The sequence below is a fragment of the Numenius arquata genome, chromosome 23 (genome assembly GCF_964106895.1).
Source record: "Numenius arquata chromosome 23, bNumArq3.hap1.1, whole genome shotgun sequence".
Taxonomy (NCBI): domain Eukaryota; kingdom Metazoa; phylum Chordata; class Aves; order Charadriiformes; family Scolopacidae; genus Numenius; species Numenius arquata.
Window position 1 is genome coordinate 1072334 of NC_133598.1, and position 19284 is coordinate 1091617.

The 19284-nt window shown below is 49.9% G+C and overlaps 1 pseudogene; it reads left to right on the forward strand.

Annotated features, from left to right (window-relative positions):
• The first annotated feature begins 630 nt into the window (after positions 1-630).
• On the forward strand, positions 631-6203 carry LOC141474608 (feather keratin Cos2-3-like; annotated as a pseudogene).
• The last annotated feature ends 13081 nt before the right edge of the window (positions 6204-19284 follow it).

Consider the following 19284-nt stretch of genomic DNA (forward strand, 5'->3'; position numbering starts at 1 on the left):
CTGCCATAACCAGCACATTCCCTCCTGAGGAAGGAAACACAAGGACACAGACACACAGGCTCAGGCACACTGGCATGGAATCAGGCAGAAATTTGTGCTCCTATGTGCATTCACAAAAACCTGGCTGCTTACAATACAGACCAGACAAAAAGACACATAGGAACACCATAAATCATGGAGTCAGTGAGGACCTTTGGAAACTGGGCAGTGTTAGGCAATGTGGGGTCAAAATCTACAGCACAACATCCAGGGAAGCAACAGCAAGTGATCATTGGAGTGAGCTGAGAGGGGAGGAAAAGGGATGGGCATTGTACTTCCTCATTCAAGCGAGTCATTCAGCATCCAGCTGAGGATGGATGGAGCTTCTTCCTGAGAACATGACTTCAAGCAGCTCCACCAGAGCGACAAGGCTGATGTCACTTGCCCGCTCTGGACCCATCCAGTATTTGAGCTGGGTCTTCTGTCTGCACTGCTGCATTCCTGCCCTGGAAAAGCTGGGGTCTTTGATCCCCATGGTCAGAAGAAGCTTTGATTGTGAAATGGGCATGGCACAACCCGGAAATGAAAAGGCAGCAGTGTTGGAAACCAAAGCACAGCCCATATCATTAGCTGCAATGGTTTGCATTCAAGATGAGCTTGTCAGAAAATTGTTACCTCTGCAAAGGGCGCCTCTGCTCCTGCGGCAATGAAGGGCAGGTATAAAAGCCAGCGCAGGTCCCTGCTCTCTCATCCACTTCTCTGGCCCTCTTCTCCTTGGGAACCAGGTGAGTCTGAAGCTCCTTCTCCTTCTCTTCCAAAGTGAGATCTCTCCTAGATGGACGTCTCAGCTGAGTTTAGCTCTCTCCTGTCCTTTGGTTTGCATCTTCTTGTCACAAGAGAGGGAAGCAGGGAGAAGGTCTACTTAGAGAGTATCTGAGATTTGGATGATGGGGCTTTTGGTTTATGCTGTAGGAAAAACCCTCAGTGGGCCAGGCTGCTCTTTGTAGGGTGATGAAGACTGTGAGTCTCCTGCCTGAGCTTCCAGTTCCTTACTGAGTAGTGGCCTTGGCTCCTTTGTGACAGGATAACCAGGCTGCTCCTCACCCAACCTTGTGCTCTGCTTCCTCCCTGCTCCTCTCCCAGGTGCACCTCCAGCCCCAAGACATGTCCTGCTACAACCAGTGCCTGCCCTGCCGGCCCTGCGGCCCGACCCCACTGGCCAACAGCTGCAACGAGCCCTGTGTCAGGCAGTGCCAGAACTCCACCGTTGTCATCCAGCCCTCCCCCGTGGTGGTGACCCTGCCCGGCCCCATCCTCAGCTCCTTCCCTCAGAACACCGTGGTGGGATCCTCCACCTCTGCTGCTGTTGGCAGCATCCTCAGCTGTGATGGAGTGCCCATCACCTCTGAGTGCTGTGACCTCTCTGGCATTTCCAGCCGCTACTATGGCAGAAGGTCCCTCCTCTGATAAAGATGCTGGGAAAGCCCCAGGGAGATACCTTGAGGAACTCAGAACATGGTGTTAGGCATATGATGAAGATTTGGGATGTGTGTTTGCAGTACAGCTGAATGGCTTTACCTTTCTCTGCCTTTTCTGTGTTTGCTTCCATTCCTCTGGACAGCAAGGTCCCACCGAGGCACACCTGGTGGGGGCCATCTGTCTCCTCTCCCTCTATGGGGCAGGCAGACAGACATCATGCAAGAACTTCTCCACAGTCAAGGACAGCAGAGTCTCTGTGCCACCAGGACTCCATGAACTGGCAGCCCCACCTGGAGTGACTTTGTTTCCCTCTTTTGACTCATTAAAGTTCTGTTGCAATCAAGCCTGGCCTCCATGTGGTCCTTCCCTCTGTGGACACTGCCCAAGCTGCCAAAGGAAAAGGGGTGCAAGAGGGTGAGATCACAAGGAGATCTATTCCCATTCACAGAGGAGAGAGTGGTTGGGACACCCTGCAGTGGCTCCTCTATTTGGAACCATCCCTTGGAGCTGAGGAAGACATCCCTGGCTGCTCTGCTGCCAGTGACCATCAGGTCATGCCTTGCTTTATATCAGGCAAAAATTATCCAGGAAGGCAGGAGGCCCTGAGGTCTCAGCAGCCCCATGAGCTCTTGAGCAAGGCCGTTCCTCTTGCTATGGCCAGAGCTGCTCTGGGGTGTTGCGGTTAAGGGTAGGGCTCTGGAAGATGAGTTGCTTGCAGAATGGCAGGAGTGGTAATGAAGGGAACAGCCTTTGGGATGACCTCTCCCCTCCACCACCCAATCTAGGGGCTATGGCCTGGAGGCATCAGCAGGGTGAAGCTGTCCATGCTGCTGGACACATCAAGGCTCAAAAGTGGAGCTGAGCATGTGGGAGCTGAGAGTGCTCAGCACAGAAATGGGACAGTGAAATGATGTATTTCTGAAGGAGATCAAATTTCTGTGATAGAGAACATGCAGGAGACCATGAAGGTCATCCAGGACGAGGGTACTAGGTGAACTTCCGATGAGTGCTGAAGGCAGCTGCAGAGCCCTTGACTGCTTCTTTGGTCCCCGCAATGAATCTGTGCTCAGGAATTGGCTGCCATTCTTTGAGGGAGAGGACTTTTTTACATGTAAATCTCATCCCTTCTCATCAGTGGAAATGTCTCTTGGCAGCCACTACAGTCCCGTATCCCGTTTTATGCATGAAAATCCAGATGTCTTGACAAAAGTAAACAGATGCAAGGATCGAAATGCCCTGACTTGTCTCCTCCACTGAGAAGGGAATTGTGGCTCATCAAGTCCAGCTCAGATTGACTGAAGACCAAAAGTTTCAGTCTCTCTTCCCTGGTGTCTTCCTTCCAAAGGTGCTGGAGGGCTTCCTCAGGCCAGGGGACCTATTCATCTCCATCTGCATGGCCCAGCTGTACTTCTTCCAGATCCTGGGAAGTCAACAATGCTGCTACACTCCATGACCGATGGCCACTGCTTGACTATGTCCAACCCACTGCACTCTGAGGCCATCATGCACCAGGCTGTGTGTGTCTGGCAGGTGGCAGGGACAAGACTGGCTGGTTCCCTGTCTCATTCTCTGCCAGCAGTGCTCACCTCTCATAGTGCTTCCTGCAGGCCCAACCACATCCTCCACTTCTTGGGTCATCCCCCAGTTCTCATCCACCAACTCGACTGACCAAAATGGGGCAATCCTTCTGTGGACTAGATCCATCCAGTGACCTGTGCCCTGGAGAGGGGGCAGCACATTGTACTGTGCTGTGGGAGTGATGGAGCACTGGCACAGGTATCCCAGGGAGTTTGCCCAGTTTCCCTTTTTAGAGATTTTCAAAAACCACCTGACATGGTCCTGGGCAACTGGCTGTGGATGGCCCTGCTTGAGCTGGGTGGGGGGAGTGGACCAGATGACTTCCAGGGGTCCCTTCCAACCTCGGCCATTCTGTGATTCTCTCATTCTGTGAGAGTAGCTGACGTGGAGCAGCTCTGGGTTGCTACCCTCTGACGGGATGGAAGGTTACCTGTACTGTCCTCTCTTTCTTTCTAGTCTTAGCGCTAATAAAGGGCATTTTCAGGAATGCTTTGAAGAGGCTGAGTGCCTTTCTTAGTGGGATCAGTCAGTGTTATTTCTGGTGCCCCAGCCTCAGCGTTTACAGTCTGAGGGCAGTCTGGCTTGTCTGGCTCACCACTGAGGTACTGTTCGCTTTAGAGAGCTGGGGCTGGTCTCACACCCCCACATCTCTCCTAAGGAGATCACTTAGGACACTTGCAGGCACCTAAGGCTGGAGGAGTTTTTTCAAATGTAATGTGGGGATTCTTTGTGGCTGCAGCCCTATAGATGTTCTTTAGATTTTATATTATTCCTGACCCACAGACTTGGGACAAGAAGAGGCTCAGTGTCTGGAGGGGTCATGGCAGCTTCACCTCTGGAGTACTTTCTCTCTCTTTTCTAGTGAGAAAACTGCTGACTCAACCAGTGTCAACTCTTGATCTCAATAAAGCTGATGGTGCCTGATTCATTTCCTTAACTGTGGGGTCTGAAGTGCACACGTAGAGTCATCCCGAGAGGCTGAGAGCTGGCATTGGGTGCATGAGTTGTCAGTGATGTGTGTGCATGTTCACAGTCACATATATGTTCCTCTGCTGTGCTCATGAGTGCATTTGCACACATGGGAAGGGACCTTGAAAGCCCATCCTGTCCAACCCTCCTGCCATGGACAGGGACATCTCTCACCAGATCAGGCTGCTCAGAGCCCCATCTAACCTTACCTTGAACATTTCCAGTAATGGGGCTTCCACACTCTCTCTGGGCAATCTCTTCCAGTGTCTCACCACCCTCATTGCAAAACTTTTCTTCTTTATGTCCAATCTACATCTACCCTCTTTCAGTTTAAAGCCATTGTCCCTTGTCCTGTCACTATGGACCCTGGCAAAACGTCTTCATCCTTCTTTCTTATAAGCCCCCTATAAGTATTACAAAGCCACAAGAAGGTTTACCCAAAGCCTTCTCCTCTCCAGGCATAACTACCCCACCTCTCTCAGCCTTTCTTCGTAGGAGAGGAATTCCAACCCTTGGATCAGATTCCCAGCCTTCCTTTGGACCTGCTCTAACACACTGTACAGAGTCTTCCCACAGTCAGTGCAGAGACATCAGCTCACACACAGGTCTTATCCCATCCTACAGTAAATGGAATGAACCATCTTTCTGGAGACACTGAGCCTGCAATTGTCCAGTGGTGGCCTCTGAACTCAGAACTAAGCTCACAGCAGGGCCTGCCTTACCTAGTTACATGCACATGAGTGCTTCATCATATGATCAGAAGTGAACCCACAGAGTCTCCTACCAGAGCCTAAAAGTACCTCCATTCCACAGCTAAAGCCCATATCCATGTTGCTGGTACTCAGGGACAGAGGGAGAACAGGGAAAGGGATTTTATTGGGGTGTATGGGATCAAGCTGGGCATGTTACTCTCATCAGCTGCATCTCTGGCTCTCACTGAGTGCAGATCAGTCCTCCCTCAGCCCCAATGAGCTCTTTGAAAGAGGGTTTGCAGAAGATGACTCTGCCAAGTCCAAGTCCTGTGCCCTGGACAGTGTAGACAGCCTCTCGTTGGATGTCTTGAGGTTTCTCAATGAACTCTAGATGCCTGGAGGTCTAGATTAGTGTCTGAGTGTGTCTTGTCTAAGCCAGCTTTTAGTGAGTCCTGAGTGACCTTTACTGGACTCTTCCAGCACGTGAGATGAGTCCTCTGCCCACATTCAGGTGTTTTGCACTGGAAGTGCTTGGGGCTTTCATCCTGTCATGCAAAAGATGCCTCCACTGGGGAATGGGCCTGGCATAAAGCAGGAAATGGAAAGACACCAATTCAGGAAGCCAAAACAGAGCCCATAGCATTAGCTGGGATGTTTTGCATTCAAGATGAACTTGTCAGCAAATAATCACCTCTGCAAGGGAAGCCTCTGTCAGCCTGGGGCAGTTAAGGTCCATGATAAAAGCCAGCCCAGCTCCTCGCTCTCACATCCACTTCTCTTGCCTCCTGCTCCTTGGGAGTCAGGTGAGTGTGATCCCCCTTCTCCTTCTCCACTGTCTCAAAAAGGAGGTCTCACTTCAGCAGACCTCTCAGCTGACACTGGTTTTGTTCCATGCCAGATCATGGGGCTGCTTGTCATGGAAGAGGGAAGCAGGGAGAAGGTTAGACATGGAGGGAGTCTGGGACTGTGCTGAGATGGCTTCTGGACTCAGAGGCCAGGCAGTAGCTGTATAGGAGCTGGTGATTCTTTTTAGGCTCTGTAAGGGTGAGGCCAAAAAGTCCTCATATATCGCTGCACAGCCTCCAGTTTTCAGCTCTGTGTTTTCTTTGGCTTCGTCATGGTACGGTGACAGGAATGAATGCCTGTGTTATTCTTCTTCCTTGCCCTCTCTCTCAGGTGCACCTCTGAACCCAAGACATGTCCTGCTACGACCAGTGTCAGCCCTGCTGCCGGCCCTGCGGCCCAACCCCACTGGCCAACAGCTGCAATGAGCCCTGTGTCAGGCAGTGCCAGAACTCCACCGTTGTCATTGAGCCTCCTGCTGTGGTGGTGACCCTGCCCGGACCCATCCTCAGCTCCTTCCCTCAGAACACCGTGGTGGGATCCTCCACCTCCGCGGCTGTTGGCAGCATCCTCAGCTGTGACGGAGTCCCCATCAACTCTGCCTGCTGTGACCTCTCCTGCATCACCAGCCGCTACTGTGGCAGCAGATGTCCTCCCTGCTAAAGACACTGACAACGGCTCTGCATAAGGACCCCCTGGAACTCAGAACTTCATGCTTGCAAAGGATCAGACTTCGTGTCATTTATTTTAAGACCAGCCGACCATCTCTGATTTGGCCTATAAGGATGGACACAAAGACGCCAACCTGAGCTCTCTGAAAACACAGTCAATGGTTCTTCCTCTCACCTTTTTGTCTCTCTTTTCCTTCTTGTCTGGTGCTTCCCTCAAAGCCTGCTGTGAGGACACCAGAAACCAGCCTGGAGGTACCTGAAGCCTGTCTCCTTTTACTATGTAGGTCAACAGGTTCCGTGTGGGAACTCTGCCACAGCAAAAGGGGAACACATTCTCATCTGCCCCTTCTGCTCTCCACACTGGGGGCCTCCACTTGGTGTGACCTCATTTCCCTTTTCAGACTCATTAAACAATTCCTGCAACCCTGCCTCTGCCCTTTATGTGGTCTTTCCATCTGCACACTGACTGTGGAGGGAGAAAGCCATTACTTTGCGAGAGGAATTAAGTAGGAGCATAGAGGAACCCTTCGTCACTCCTCGAAGCATTGGTGGGGGGTGACACACTGCAGAGAGTTCTCTTTCAGGCACTGCCTCTTGAAGGTGAGGAATACATGCCTAGTTATTCCACTGCCAACAGCCATCAGTCCTTGCCTTGCTGAGACTCTGCTCAGAAATAATCTCTTGGCTTTGGACCACGTCATGTGAACAGGGATCCTGACAACTGTTGTCCTCCAGAAAGGAAATGTGGGCATGTGGAGTTGACTATGAGCTCCCCGGGAAGGGAGACAGATTGATTCCTGCATGGGGTAAAGACTGAGAGCACCTCTCCCCAGGCCAGGTTCTGTGGGAGTCACTGCTGAGTCAAGTGAGAGCACAGGGACAATGAATATCAGGACCAAGCCCACCTAGGCCCAATGCAACCATGCAACACCTCTTGATTGGCCCATAGCCCAGGGTTTCTATGAGAGCTCAGGCTTAGCACAGGCCTGCACCAACTCTGCATATCTGTGTGTGTGTCTGGCATGGGCTACTGTTGTCCTCCTGCCCTGGACAGGCTCCTGGGTAGTCCATGGCAGTTGCTGGATGGAACCTGCACCTCTTCTTCTCTTTGAGTCTGGTCTTGGTCTAAGCCCCAGCTGCAGCTCTGACCCTGGAACTGAGATCTCCTACACATCTTTGCCTACATTATGGCAATAACCAATAGATGCTTCCAGGGTAGAATTATCTGCTGCCTAAGACAGAAATCTGAGATGGACCAGCTCTCTTGTCTTTCTCAGTAGAGCCCTACACCAGGGAAACATTTCTACGTGCAACTGGCTCCCTAGGACCCATGTTTCCCCAAGATCATTGAACATGGTGGTGAATATGCACCCTCAAACCAGACCGGAGAGCTCTGGCTGGCAATTTTCTTGGCACATCAGAAACACAGAGTTTTTTGACTCATGTGGTTACCATCCAAGCAGTGCTCTCTTTCCTGAAAGATTCATGGCCTTTTCAAATCACAGTGCAGCTGATATTGCCTTCCAGAGGAAGCAACTGCAACATCTCCCTCTCCGTGGCCTGCCAATAGCGCTGTGTCTTTTCCCTATGTCCCTGTAACAAGAGATTGCCTTTTGAACAGATTTTAAAACGACATTCTCACAATCTAGTACAAAATGAACAGATACTGATGCATTTTATAAGACATGGAGATGGAGTTTTCCTCATGCCCACAGTTATTCAAAATATGTTTCAGAAGACCCCAACCAGTAATTTTCAACAGTATATTCCATAAATAAAATTGACAACCAAACTGCAAGGCTGAGTGTGTGCTCTTTAAGCTCAGCCCACCCCATCCCAACCCAACATAGAATCATAGAATCATAGAATGGTCCAGGCCAGAAGGGACCTCCAACGGACATCTAGTCTGACCTCCCCGCAGCCAGCAGGGACACCCCCAACTAGACCAGGTTGCCCGGGGCCTCATCGAGCCTCACCTTGAATATCTCCAGGGAAGGGGCCTCAACCACCTCCCTGGGCAACCATTTCCAGAGTTCCACCACCCTCATAGTAAAGAACTTGTTCCTGATATCCAATCTAAATCTGCTCTTTTCCAGCTTAAAGCCATTGCCCCTCGTCCTGTCACTGCAGGCCTTTGTAAACAGACTCTCCCCAGCCTTCCTGTAGGCCCCGTTCAGGTACTGGAAGGCTGCTATTAGGTCTCCCCGGAGCATCCTCTTCTCCAGGCTGAACAACCCCAGCTCCTTCAGCCTGTCCTTGTAGCAGAGGTGCTCCAACCCCCTGATCATTTTTTTGGCCCTCCTCTGGACCCGCTCCATCAAGTCCATGTCCTTCCTATATTGAGGGCTCCAAACTCGTACACAGGACTCCAGGTGAGGTCTCACCAGAGCAAAGTGGCAGAATCACCTCTCTGGATCTGCTAGCAACGCATCTTTTGATGCGGCCCAGGATGTGATTGGCTTTCTGGGCTGCAAGTTCACACTGTTTTTGAATGGACACAACAAACAACAAAGTGTAAAGATTGTATGAATATAAAACCTCCATGGCAAGGCGAGTTGGACTAGATGACCTTTCCAAGTAAAACCATTCTATGATTCCCTGGCTTCATGAATATTTTTTTTTCAACAGCAAAATTTACAGGGTGTGCCACTGGGTTTGAGGTTTCTTCCTCCTGTTATGTGGTGTGTGTGACTTCTCAGCCAGCATCAGTCAGTTTTGGTTGTTACCAGAAACCTCTAGGATTGTGTATGACCCATGACAGAAGACGGGACATTCACTGCAGCCATGGCTTTTGTAAAAACATTCCAGCCTTTAGGTCTTCTCAGATGGGCCACAAGTCTGAAGGACACACTGGACAAAATCAAGCAGGTGAGACCCCTTATTGCCATCCCTTTTGTACACAAAACTCCCCTGATTTTCCCAAGAAGAAATATGTTTGTGCTGCCCTAGTTCACCAAGGAGCACGTGCACTCCGTGGATACTGTGGATGCATAATATCTGGCATTTCCTGACCAACAGGGTTGGAGTCCTCAGGAGTCTCCAGGGGCTTTTCCCACCTCCGTCTTGTTTTCTTCTGGAAAAGCAGGAGTTATTTTCCCCCTCTTCTGATAACTCTATTACTTGTGAGAGAAGTACTTTTGAAGACTGTCTATATACACCTAAGCTTTCTCCTAGGCCACCAGACCTGGTGTCAGGAGAATGTCCCTCATTTCAGCATCCTAAGAGAGGACAGTATCAGTTTTCATGTCTCCCCTGGGTAATTACAGCACCCGTAGTTGCTAATTTGCAGGCACCAGATGCTCTTTTTTTCCACACAGTCCCTCCCTGTTTCACCAAAGCTTTGTAATGAGCAGAAGAGCAAAAATTTAAAATTGGATAAAAGGATCTTTCCAGAGCAATTCCTGATACAGCAGTTGCCACAATCTGTAACACCACAGAATATTCTTACGCAACACAGACAGCAAGTGGTAGGCATTTGGCAGATGGCAAGTAAAAAAAGTTAGAGCATGTTATTGAGGGTATTGTCCAAATGCCTCTTAAACACTGACAGGCATGGGGCATCGACCACCATTGACCAAAGAGGTTTTGATGACATTTTCTGTAAAGAAATGTTTCCTAATGACATGGTTGTACCTCCCCTGATGCAGATTTGAATCATTCCCACGTGTCCTATCACTGGATCCCAGGGAGAAGAGATCAGCACCTGCTTCTCCACTTCCCCTCTTCAGGAAGCTGTAGAGAGCCACGAGGTCACCCTTCAGACTCCTTTTCTCCAAACCAGGCAAGCCCAAAGTCCTGGGCCACTCCTCATAGGACATTCCTTCCAGCCCTTTCCCAGGCTTTGTTGCCCTCCTCTGGACGCAGTCAAGGACCTTCACTTCCTTCTGAAATTGTGGAGCCCAGAACTATACACAGAACTCAAGGGCAGGCCGCCCCAACACTAAATATAGTGGGAAGAACTCTCCTCACCAGCTGGTTGGACTGTGTTAATGCCCTCCAGGATGTGCTTTGCCCTCTGGCTGACAGCAGACACGCCTGACTCCTGTTGAGCCTGCTGTCAACAAGCACCCCCAGATCCCTTTCTGCAGGGCTGCTCCAGCCACTCCTCTCCCAATTTAGACTTGGGTCTGGTGTTACTCCATCCCACATGCAGAATCTGTCATTTGGACTTGTTTAATTTCATGCCATTAATGATTGCCCAATACTTCAGTTTATCTAGATCCCTCTGCAAGGCCTCCTGTTCCTCCAGAGAGTCAATGGTACCTCCTAGTTTTGTATCAGCAGCAAAATGTCTCCTGGTACTTTCAACTCCATCAACATCCACATCACTGACAAAATCATTGAACAGAACTGGCCCTAGAATTGAACACTGAGGAACACTGGGCTTCTTAGTCTTTAGTTTGATGTAGCCTCATTCACTACAAACTTTTGAGCCCTGCCCTTCAGCCAGTTCTTCACCCAGCACACCATATACATGCTCATCCCACAGATGGACAACTTCTCCAGAAAGATGTTGTGAGGGACACTATCAAAAGCTTTACTAAAATCCAGAACAATTCCATGCAGCACCTTCCCTTCATGCACTGGGTGTTTGACCTTATCATAGAAAGATATCAAATTAATTCGACAGGACTTTCCCTTTGTGAACCCATGTTGACTGTGCCTGATGATTGCATTGTTTGTTAAACACCATTCAATAGCACCCAGTATGACCTTCTCCATAATTTTTTCCCATGGACTGAGGTCAGACTGACAGGTCTGTAGTTTCCTGGGTCCTGCTTCATGCCCTTCTTGTAAGTTGGCCTAACATTGTCTGGCTTCCAGTCATCAGGGACCTCCCCAGATTCCTAAGACCTTTGGTAGATGATTTAGGAGGTTCCTGCTCTAACATCTGCCAGTTCCTTCAGTTCTCTGGCATGATTCCCATCTGTCCTCGTGGATATATGAACAACCAGATGATACAACTGGTCCCTTACAAATGGGAAGTCACTGTTCCTGCACTCGGGGCTCTCCAACTCAGTGCACTGGGCAGCCCAAGGTCCATCAGTATTATTAAAAATGGAGGCAAAAAATGTATTGGATGCCTCAAGTTTTCCTTCATCTCTATTACTCAGGTGACCACCTTCAACAAGTATTGGCCCAATGTTTTCTTGACACCTCCTCTTGCTATCAATGCACCTAAAAAAGCCTTTCTTGTTGTCTGACACACAATGGGCCACTTTCAACTCTAATTGAGCTTTGGCCTTTCCTGCCTTTGTCGCGACGGAGGGAAGACAGGGCCACTCAATATGAGTGATCAGCAAGCTTCGTTTATTGATTCACACAGTGGCCTTTTATGTTCTAACATAATTAGCTCATACATATTACAAAAGTTAAGCTCATGATTGGTTAGTTCTTAGAAAGATCAACTCCACCCTTGGTTCCTTCTCTACAGTTACTTTCATCCTCTTTTCCCATGCCTGAGCAGCTGCAACCTCTCTGTTATCATACAACAATTATAGTCAAGGACAAGGTGTCCTTGCCAGCCCAGCAGTTACGGGGGCTGAATCCGATGTTCCTCAAGCTTTTGCTCGGCCAGCTGGATCATGTCTACGTAACCCTTCTCAGCTAGCCATTCTCCCACAATTCCCCCGTTTTTATTTTTAATTTGAATGACACAGGCTTGGTTAAACATCCGTAACACAAGGGTTTTCATACAAGACAACATACAACTCACACAAAGCAACGCTATTAGTACAATGATTAAGACTAGCAATCCTGTCTGTAAAAGGTTTCTCAGCCATCCGGACAGACCCAACCAGTCTCCAAGAGCACCCCTATAAGGCACGTAGTAAATGGGGAGCGGGGTATTGCTAGGCTTGCACAAAAGCTGGTCGTGTTGAGTGACCGAGCTAAAGTTATCCACACATTTTCTCGTGGGTCAAACATCTCGCTATATGGGATGGCTCTTATGCTTACAACTAAGGCAACTACTATAAAGCTTTCTATACCTAAATTAACCATTTTCTCTGTTTCAACTTCTAAGCAAATAGCATGCACATAATACCTAGGGGTTACAGACCCCACAGACTGTACAATTAATTTCTGTCTTTGCGACCTTGTGGTTCACACTCAGGCGCAGCAGTCTCAGTCCGTTGGTTTACGGTGATTAGTCGGGTCACCTTCAGCGGCGACTTCAGGGTGGTCGATGGCAGGCCTTACCCAACGGCTGGGAACCCAGATGGTACCTGTATCGGTAGAAACACAGATATAGCCGCGTCCCACATAAACCACTTTTGCGGGACCTGTCCATTCAAAGCGTTGGTCCAGCCCCTCCCGATTAATCGCGGGAAGGGTAAAAGCAAATCTTTGTCTATCATCTTCATGCAAAGCAATAGTGAAAAAACAGTCTTTTAGATCCACAATAAGCAGGTGCCAGCCTTCCGGTATCATAGCTGGGTTGGGCAAACCAGGCTGTAGTGCTCCCATGTCATACATTTGTTTATTTACAGCTCTCAAATCATGGAGCAGTCGATATTTCCCTGATTTCTTCTTAATAACAAAAATAGGAGTATTCCAAGGGCTTGTCGATAGCCTTAGGTGCCCTTGTTCGAATTGTTCTTGGACGAGTGTGTGCGCCTGTTCTAGACTTTCCCGTTTTAGTGGCCATTGCTCTACCCACACTGGTTCTGTTGTTCTCCAGTGAAGCGGGATCGGGAAAGTCCAAGCAATGGCCACTCCTAAAAAGGGGGGTCCAAAGTAAGGACCATTCCCATTTGTGCAAGGATGTCACGTCCTATCAATGCATGTACCCCCTCAGGCAATGGGACAATAGAAACAGTACAATTCACTACCTTGTCCCCTATGGTCCATCGTAGAAGGGGTGATTTGCGAGCAAGGGTCAATCCTCCTACTCCCGCGACCGTGGCGCTGCTCGCGTAGGTCGGCCATTGAGCTGGCCACTTATGCGTGCTGATTATGGAAATGTCAGCGCCAGTGTCTAGAAGAGCAACAAGTGATATAGTTAGGTTGGCGTATTGCACAGCAACCGGGCGTTGTGGCCTTTGGCGCAAGCCGACAGTTAGTAGGGCCATTTGTCCTGTAGATCCAAAGGCTCCTTGCCCTCGTGGCTGCTCTTGCAGCGGTGGAAGGGCTCCCGCAAGATGTGGTAGGGGAATTAATTGCGCCACCTTGGTGCCTTTAGCGATGAAGAGCGGCGGGAATAACGTGTGGGCCATGATCTGGATCTCACCGTGGTAATCTTTATCAATCAGTCCCACCAACACATTAAGTCCCAGCATGGTGGCCGATGAACGGCCTATAAGTAGTGCTCCGACAGCTTGTCCATTGATACAGATTGGTCCTTGAGTGCTAGTAGCAATCCGGACAGGCTTTGAGTCCAACAGGGTACAATCTACTGCTGTTGCCAGGTCCAAGCCCAGGCTTCCGCTTGTGGCTGGTCTGAGCTGAAGGGATTGAGTGTTGCCGGATATGCAGCCGCTTTTTGTGTCGGCGCGGGGCGGCTTTTCCCGCTGAATCGTCCGTTTCCCGGTTTAGAAGCGTGACATGCAGTCTCATTGTGGTTGTCCGACCGGCAGTTTCTGCACCATACTGAGCCAGCGTTGCAGTTCCATCTGATGTTTCCAGCAGCGCCACAACGGTAGCATCGTGGGCGAGATGATTCACTAGCATTTAATCATTGAACGGAGGCTTGCAAAGGAGCAAGGGCTGCAAGAACTTGACTCTGCGTAGCCTGCGCGTGTTCCTTTAAACTATTCCCTAGTTCCTTTACTGCCTCAACTAACATTGCCTGTGGCCCTACCAGTACCTGAGCCATCCTTTCTAGTCCTTCCTCGATAGTCCATGTTCCTGGCAATGTAGCCAAGATGTTGCGTGTGGCCGGATTACTATTTTGTATAGCACACTGCTTTAGTATAGTGCCTCTGAGATAATCGGGCACCCCGGCCGCCTGTATGGCGTTTGCTACTCGATCGATAAACAGGCCAAATGGTTCCTCTCTTCCTTGCTTAATATCCATATATGAAGGGATTCCTTTTTTTTTTTTTTTTTTTTTTTTTTCCAGCTCGGTGTTGCAACGGGACGTTAGCGACTGCCCGCCACGGCTTTATCAACTTTTGGCTGATTTATTATTGCATATAACTTCGTCAAGCAATTTATCCTCATATTTACGCCATTCCTCGTGTTCAAAAACCGTATCTGGATTATCAAAGCAACCTCTCGCTACTCCATACGCTGATAACCCAGGCAACTCCCTTTTACAATCTATACCCTGAACGCTCCGCTTTTCTAAAAAGCATTTGAGCAAATCGTACGCCACTTGTCTATTCATACCTTTGTTATCTATACCCTAAATGCTCTGCTTTTCTAAAAAGCATTTGAGCAAATCATACGCCGCTTGTCTATTCATACCTTCGTCAGCGCGCTGTTGCAGCCTTTCAGACTTCGGCGGCGTGTAGCCGGCAGGACACTCTCTATAGGTGCTCCTGGGCGCGGGGACCTTCTCCTTTAATCCCTTTCGCTCTTGGGCGCGGGGACCTTTTCCTTTAATCCCTTTCGCCTCCTGCGCTGCTTACAGGACCAGCACTGAGACTCCGTTGACCGTGGCTCGCAGGTTCAGCCCTCTGTAGGGTCCCTGTTCGGGCGCCATTTGTTGCGACGGAGGGAAGACAGGGCCACTCAATATGAGTGATCAGCAAGCTTCGTTTATTGATTCACACAGTGGCCTTTTATGTTCTAACATAATTAGCTCATACATATTACGAAAGTTAAGCTCATGATTGGTTAGTTCTTAGAAAGATCAACTCCACCCTTGGTTCCTTCTTTACAGTTACTTTCATCCTCTTTTCCCATGCCTGAGCAGCTGCAACCTCTCTGTTATCATACAACAATTATAGTCAAGGACAAGGTGTCCTTGCCAGCCCAGCAGTTACGGGGGCTGAATCCGATGTTCCTCAAGCTTTTGCTCGGCCAGCTGGATCATGTCTACGTAACCCTTCTCAGCTAGCCATTCTCCCACATGCCTTCTCTCTCCATAAGTGAACCACAGCTCTGTACCTTCCCTGCGAACCCTGACCTTCCTTCCACAGATTGTACAAGTTCTTTTTTCCATGGGGTCTTCTGCCCCGCTTGCTTAACTTGAGACACAATGGAATTGCCTGCTCCTGTGCTTTTGAAAGGAGGTTCTTAAAAACCGCATACCACTTGTAGACTCCTGAAAGCAGATTTGCAGGGGACAATCCTGGGGGTGGGTGATGTGCCAACTGAGAGCTTGTGGGTAAGCCTTAAAGAGAAGAGAGATAAAGAGCACATTGCAGTGGGTGTCCCCTGTAGGCTGCCTGACAACTAAGAACCAGCAGATGAACTCTCCACAGGCAGATAGGAGCAGTCTCACATTCACAGTCCCTGGTTCTCATTGGGAACTTTGACCATGTGAATAACTTCTGGAGGGACAACACAGCAGGACATGAGCAAGCCAGGAGGCTCCTGGAGTGCGTGGATGACAACTTCATCACCCAAGTGATAGAGGATCCAACAAGGACAAATGTTCTGCTCGACCTCAGACATACCAAGAAGGGAGGGCTTGTTGCGGATGTGAAGGTCAAAGGCAGCCTTGGCTGCAGTGACAATGAAATGGTGTATTCCAAGGGGAGGGAGAAGGGTAAATAGCAACTTGGGCCTGTAGGACAGCAGGCTCTGGTCTTTAAAGATCTGCTTGGAAAATTTCTGTGGGAGAAAGGCCTGGAGGCAACAGAGGCCCAAGACATCTGGTTAATATTAAAGGACCACCTCCTGCAAGTTCAAAAGCAGTCCATCCCAATGAGCAGAAAGTCAGGAAAGCATCACAGGAGGGGTGCCTGGACGAACAAGGAGATCCTGGCCAAATCAAAACACAAGAACAAAGCAAGCACAGATAACCTGGCAGCAATTCAGGGACATTGTCCAAGCATGCGGGCATGTGCTTAGGAAAGCCAAAGCCCAGCTAGAAGTGACTCTGAAAAGCCCAGCTAGAAGTGACTCTGAAAAGCCCAGCTAGAAGTGACTCTGAAAACAGGGGTCAAAGGCAGCAAGAAGGGCTTCTCTAAGGACAGAGGTGACAAAAGGAAGGCTGGGGATATGTGGTCCCACTGATGAAGGAATGGGCCTGCTCTGATGCCGCGCAGGCTGGCAACACAGGACATGGAAAGGCTGAGGGGCTGAACACCTTCTTGGCCTCAGTCTTTACAAGCAAGATCAATATTGAGGAATCCTATGTCCTTGAGACCAGGAACAAGGAGATATATTGTTGGAAGAGGACAAGTTCAGGGAATACTTAAGCAAATTGGAGGCCTCCCTCAAAATTTGTACATCTTGTAGACAATGGTAACAGTCAGGTTTTTTGGAAGTCAAAAATCTTCTCCTGATAATCATAGAATCATAGAGTCACGGAATGGTTGGAAGGGACCTTCAAAATCATCAAGTTCCAAGCCCCCTGCCATGGGCAGGGACACCTCCCACTAGACCAGGTTGCTCAAAGCCCCATCCAGTCAGGCTTTAAACACTTCCAGGGATAGGCCATCCACAACTTCCCTGGGTACCTTGCTCCAATGCCTCACCACCCTCACAGTAAAGAATTTCTTTCTGGTATCCAATCTAAATCTCCCCTCTTCCAATTTAAAATCGTTACCCCTTGTCCCGTCACTACAATTCCTGACAAAGGGTCCGTCTCCATCTCGCTCACTTATCCCTCTGTGGGATAGGCCTATGGGATCTCAACTGGTGCCATTGGGTACAGACTTCTGGCAGCTGCTGGTCCTCTCTCTGGCCGCCTCCTCTACAAGTGAACTTGTTTCCCACTTCAGTCTCATTAAAGTTTTCTGCATCCTCACCTCTGCCTCCATGTAATCCTTTTCTTGGTGCACACTGTCTCGTATTACCAAGGAAGAAAGACATTGCCATGGGTGGTGGGGGATAAGGTGAGGGCACAAGCAGAAGAGGAAGGGGAGGGTGGGACACAGGGCAATGGATCTCTTCCAGCCACTGTCTCTTGGAGCTGAGGAAGACGTTACTGAGCTCCTGCACAGCCAGTGGGTATCAGGCCCTGTATTCCAGCATCTCTGCTCACATATGATCCCTTGGCCTCAGAGCATGTTCTACAACAGGGAGATTGACCACTGCTTTCCCTCAGAGAGAAGCCTGGTGCTGCTGGAGGCTCTGAGGGGTCAGCAGCTCAAAATCTTGTGCAGAATGGAATTCCTCCTGCTCTGGATAGCCCTGTGCTTGGGAAAGAAGCTCAGTCAGAAGTTGGCCCCAAAGGATGCAGAAGTGATGAGAAAGCCTTTAAAACACCTCCCAAACTTCTCCTCCTCATCCTCTCACTTGTCCTTAAAATGAGGAAGCTTGGCACCCAAGAGCAAGGATAGTAAGGGCGGGTCTCCTCTTCACCCTCTACCCAAAAAGAGTTCCCTGCATAGCCCAGCGGTTACACAGATGTGCAAGGCTAAGAAGACTTAAAGGTTGATGTTGAAACCAACCTGGCCAGTCGACACCTGAGGGCACTCATGTCTCACACAACCCCAGCTCCCACCAGACAGGGTGTCCCACTGACATGAGACTCTTTCACCACCTTCTCTCACTTCTCAGGCCACTGACATTGTCCTCTCCTGGATGAGGACAATGTCCTGCAAATCCCTTGGTGTAGAAGGGAAGGAGCACTGCCAGGGGACACCTGAGGGCTCCTTCCCCCACCCTCAGCCTTGCACAGACACATCCCCTCCCTCCCCTGGGTTCTTGCACAGCCAAGGAAGCTCCCTGCACTGGGGTGTCACGCACAGCACAGAGGTACAGGGCACCGTCAGCGACCTCGACTTCCTCCAGCTGCGGGAGGCTGTATTTCCCCGTGGTGTTCAGCTCAGTGCTGAAACGGCCACTGCGCTTGCGGCCACCTCATGCCTGTGAGGAGACCAGCTGGGGACCTTGGCCTTTTCTCTGCTGGTACCAGAACAAGCCATCAAAGTTTAAGGACTTGTACGTGCAGGTTGTCTGGAAGGTGCCTCTCTGCTTCACTGTGACTTGTCCTTCTTGCTGGGTGACAGTGACCTGTCCCATGGTTCCTGGAAGAAATCAAGGAACAGTGACTGTGCAGGGCAAGGCTCTGAGATGCAAAACAAGGGCAGAGGCAAAATGTCAGCAGAGAGGGCTCCCTGTGCTCTGCAGCAAGAGCCCCATGGATGGGAACAGAGAGGCAGTGAGCATCTTTGGGCAGGAGGCCTGAGACCTCAGCTCAGCTTGGATCCCACAGCACAATAATGCCAATTACCTCCCACAGGGATACCCCCAGAGGAGAGCTCTGCTTTCACCCAGGTCTTTGGTCACCACTCTCCTGCTGCCTGGAGTCACCAGGGAACAGCCTGTGATGGCCCCAGGAAACCTCCAAAGAGGTGAGAGATGAAGGGAACTCCAGTGAGAAGTTTCATCGTGCTGCCCATTCCCTGTCCTCTCAGGAGGCTCCAAGGTCAAGGAAGAGAGGGAAAAGGAAGCCCAGGCACTGCAGACTTGCAGGAGGAATGGATGGTCCAGGCAAGGTGCATGACATGTGCCAGCCAGGAGAGAGACTGGGACATCCGAAGATTATGAGTGGGATGAAAGAGCTCTCATGTCCCTGCATCGACTTGCAAAACCCCTGTGCATCAGAACATGCGTACTGCCAAGATAGAAAAGAGCTTCTGCAATGACATGTCTGTGAAACACTGGGCCCAGACAGATCAGAAGAGAGAGGCAGAGAGAGGTGGATGTTTGGCAAGAGAAAAGGAAGGCAAGGGGTCTGTGATGGTCAGGAAAGGATCTGTTTCTTCTTGGTCTCATCTTTTCCATCAGCAGCAGTATCTTGAGAAAGCAGGTAAAACCACATTTGTGATCTCATGTTCCTAACTCTTGCCCATAATTCAAGAGCAGCTCCTGCAGAGATCTGTTGAGGGGGTGAGGGTCTCCTGGGAAGAAGAGGAATCCTGCCTCCAGTCAAAGCCAATGCTTACCCAGTGGTTGCCTCAGGAGGGCAGCGAGGACGAGATACCCGAGGCGCATGCTGAGACCGATCC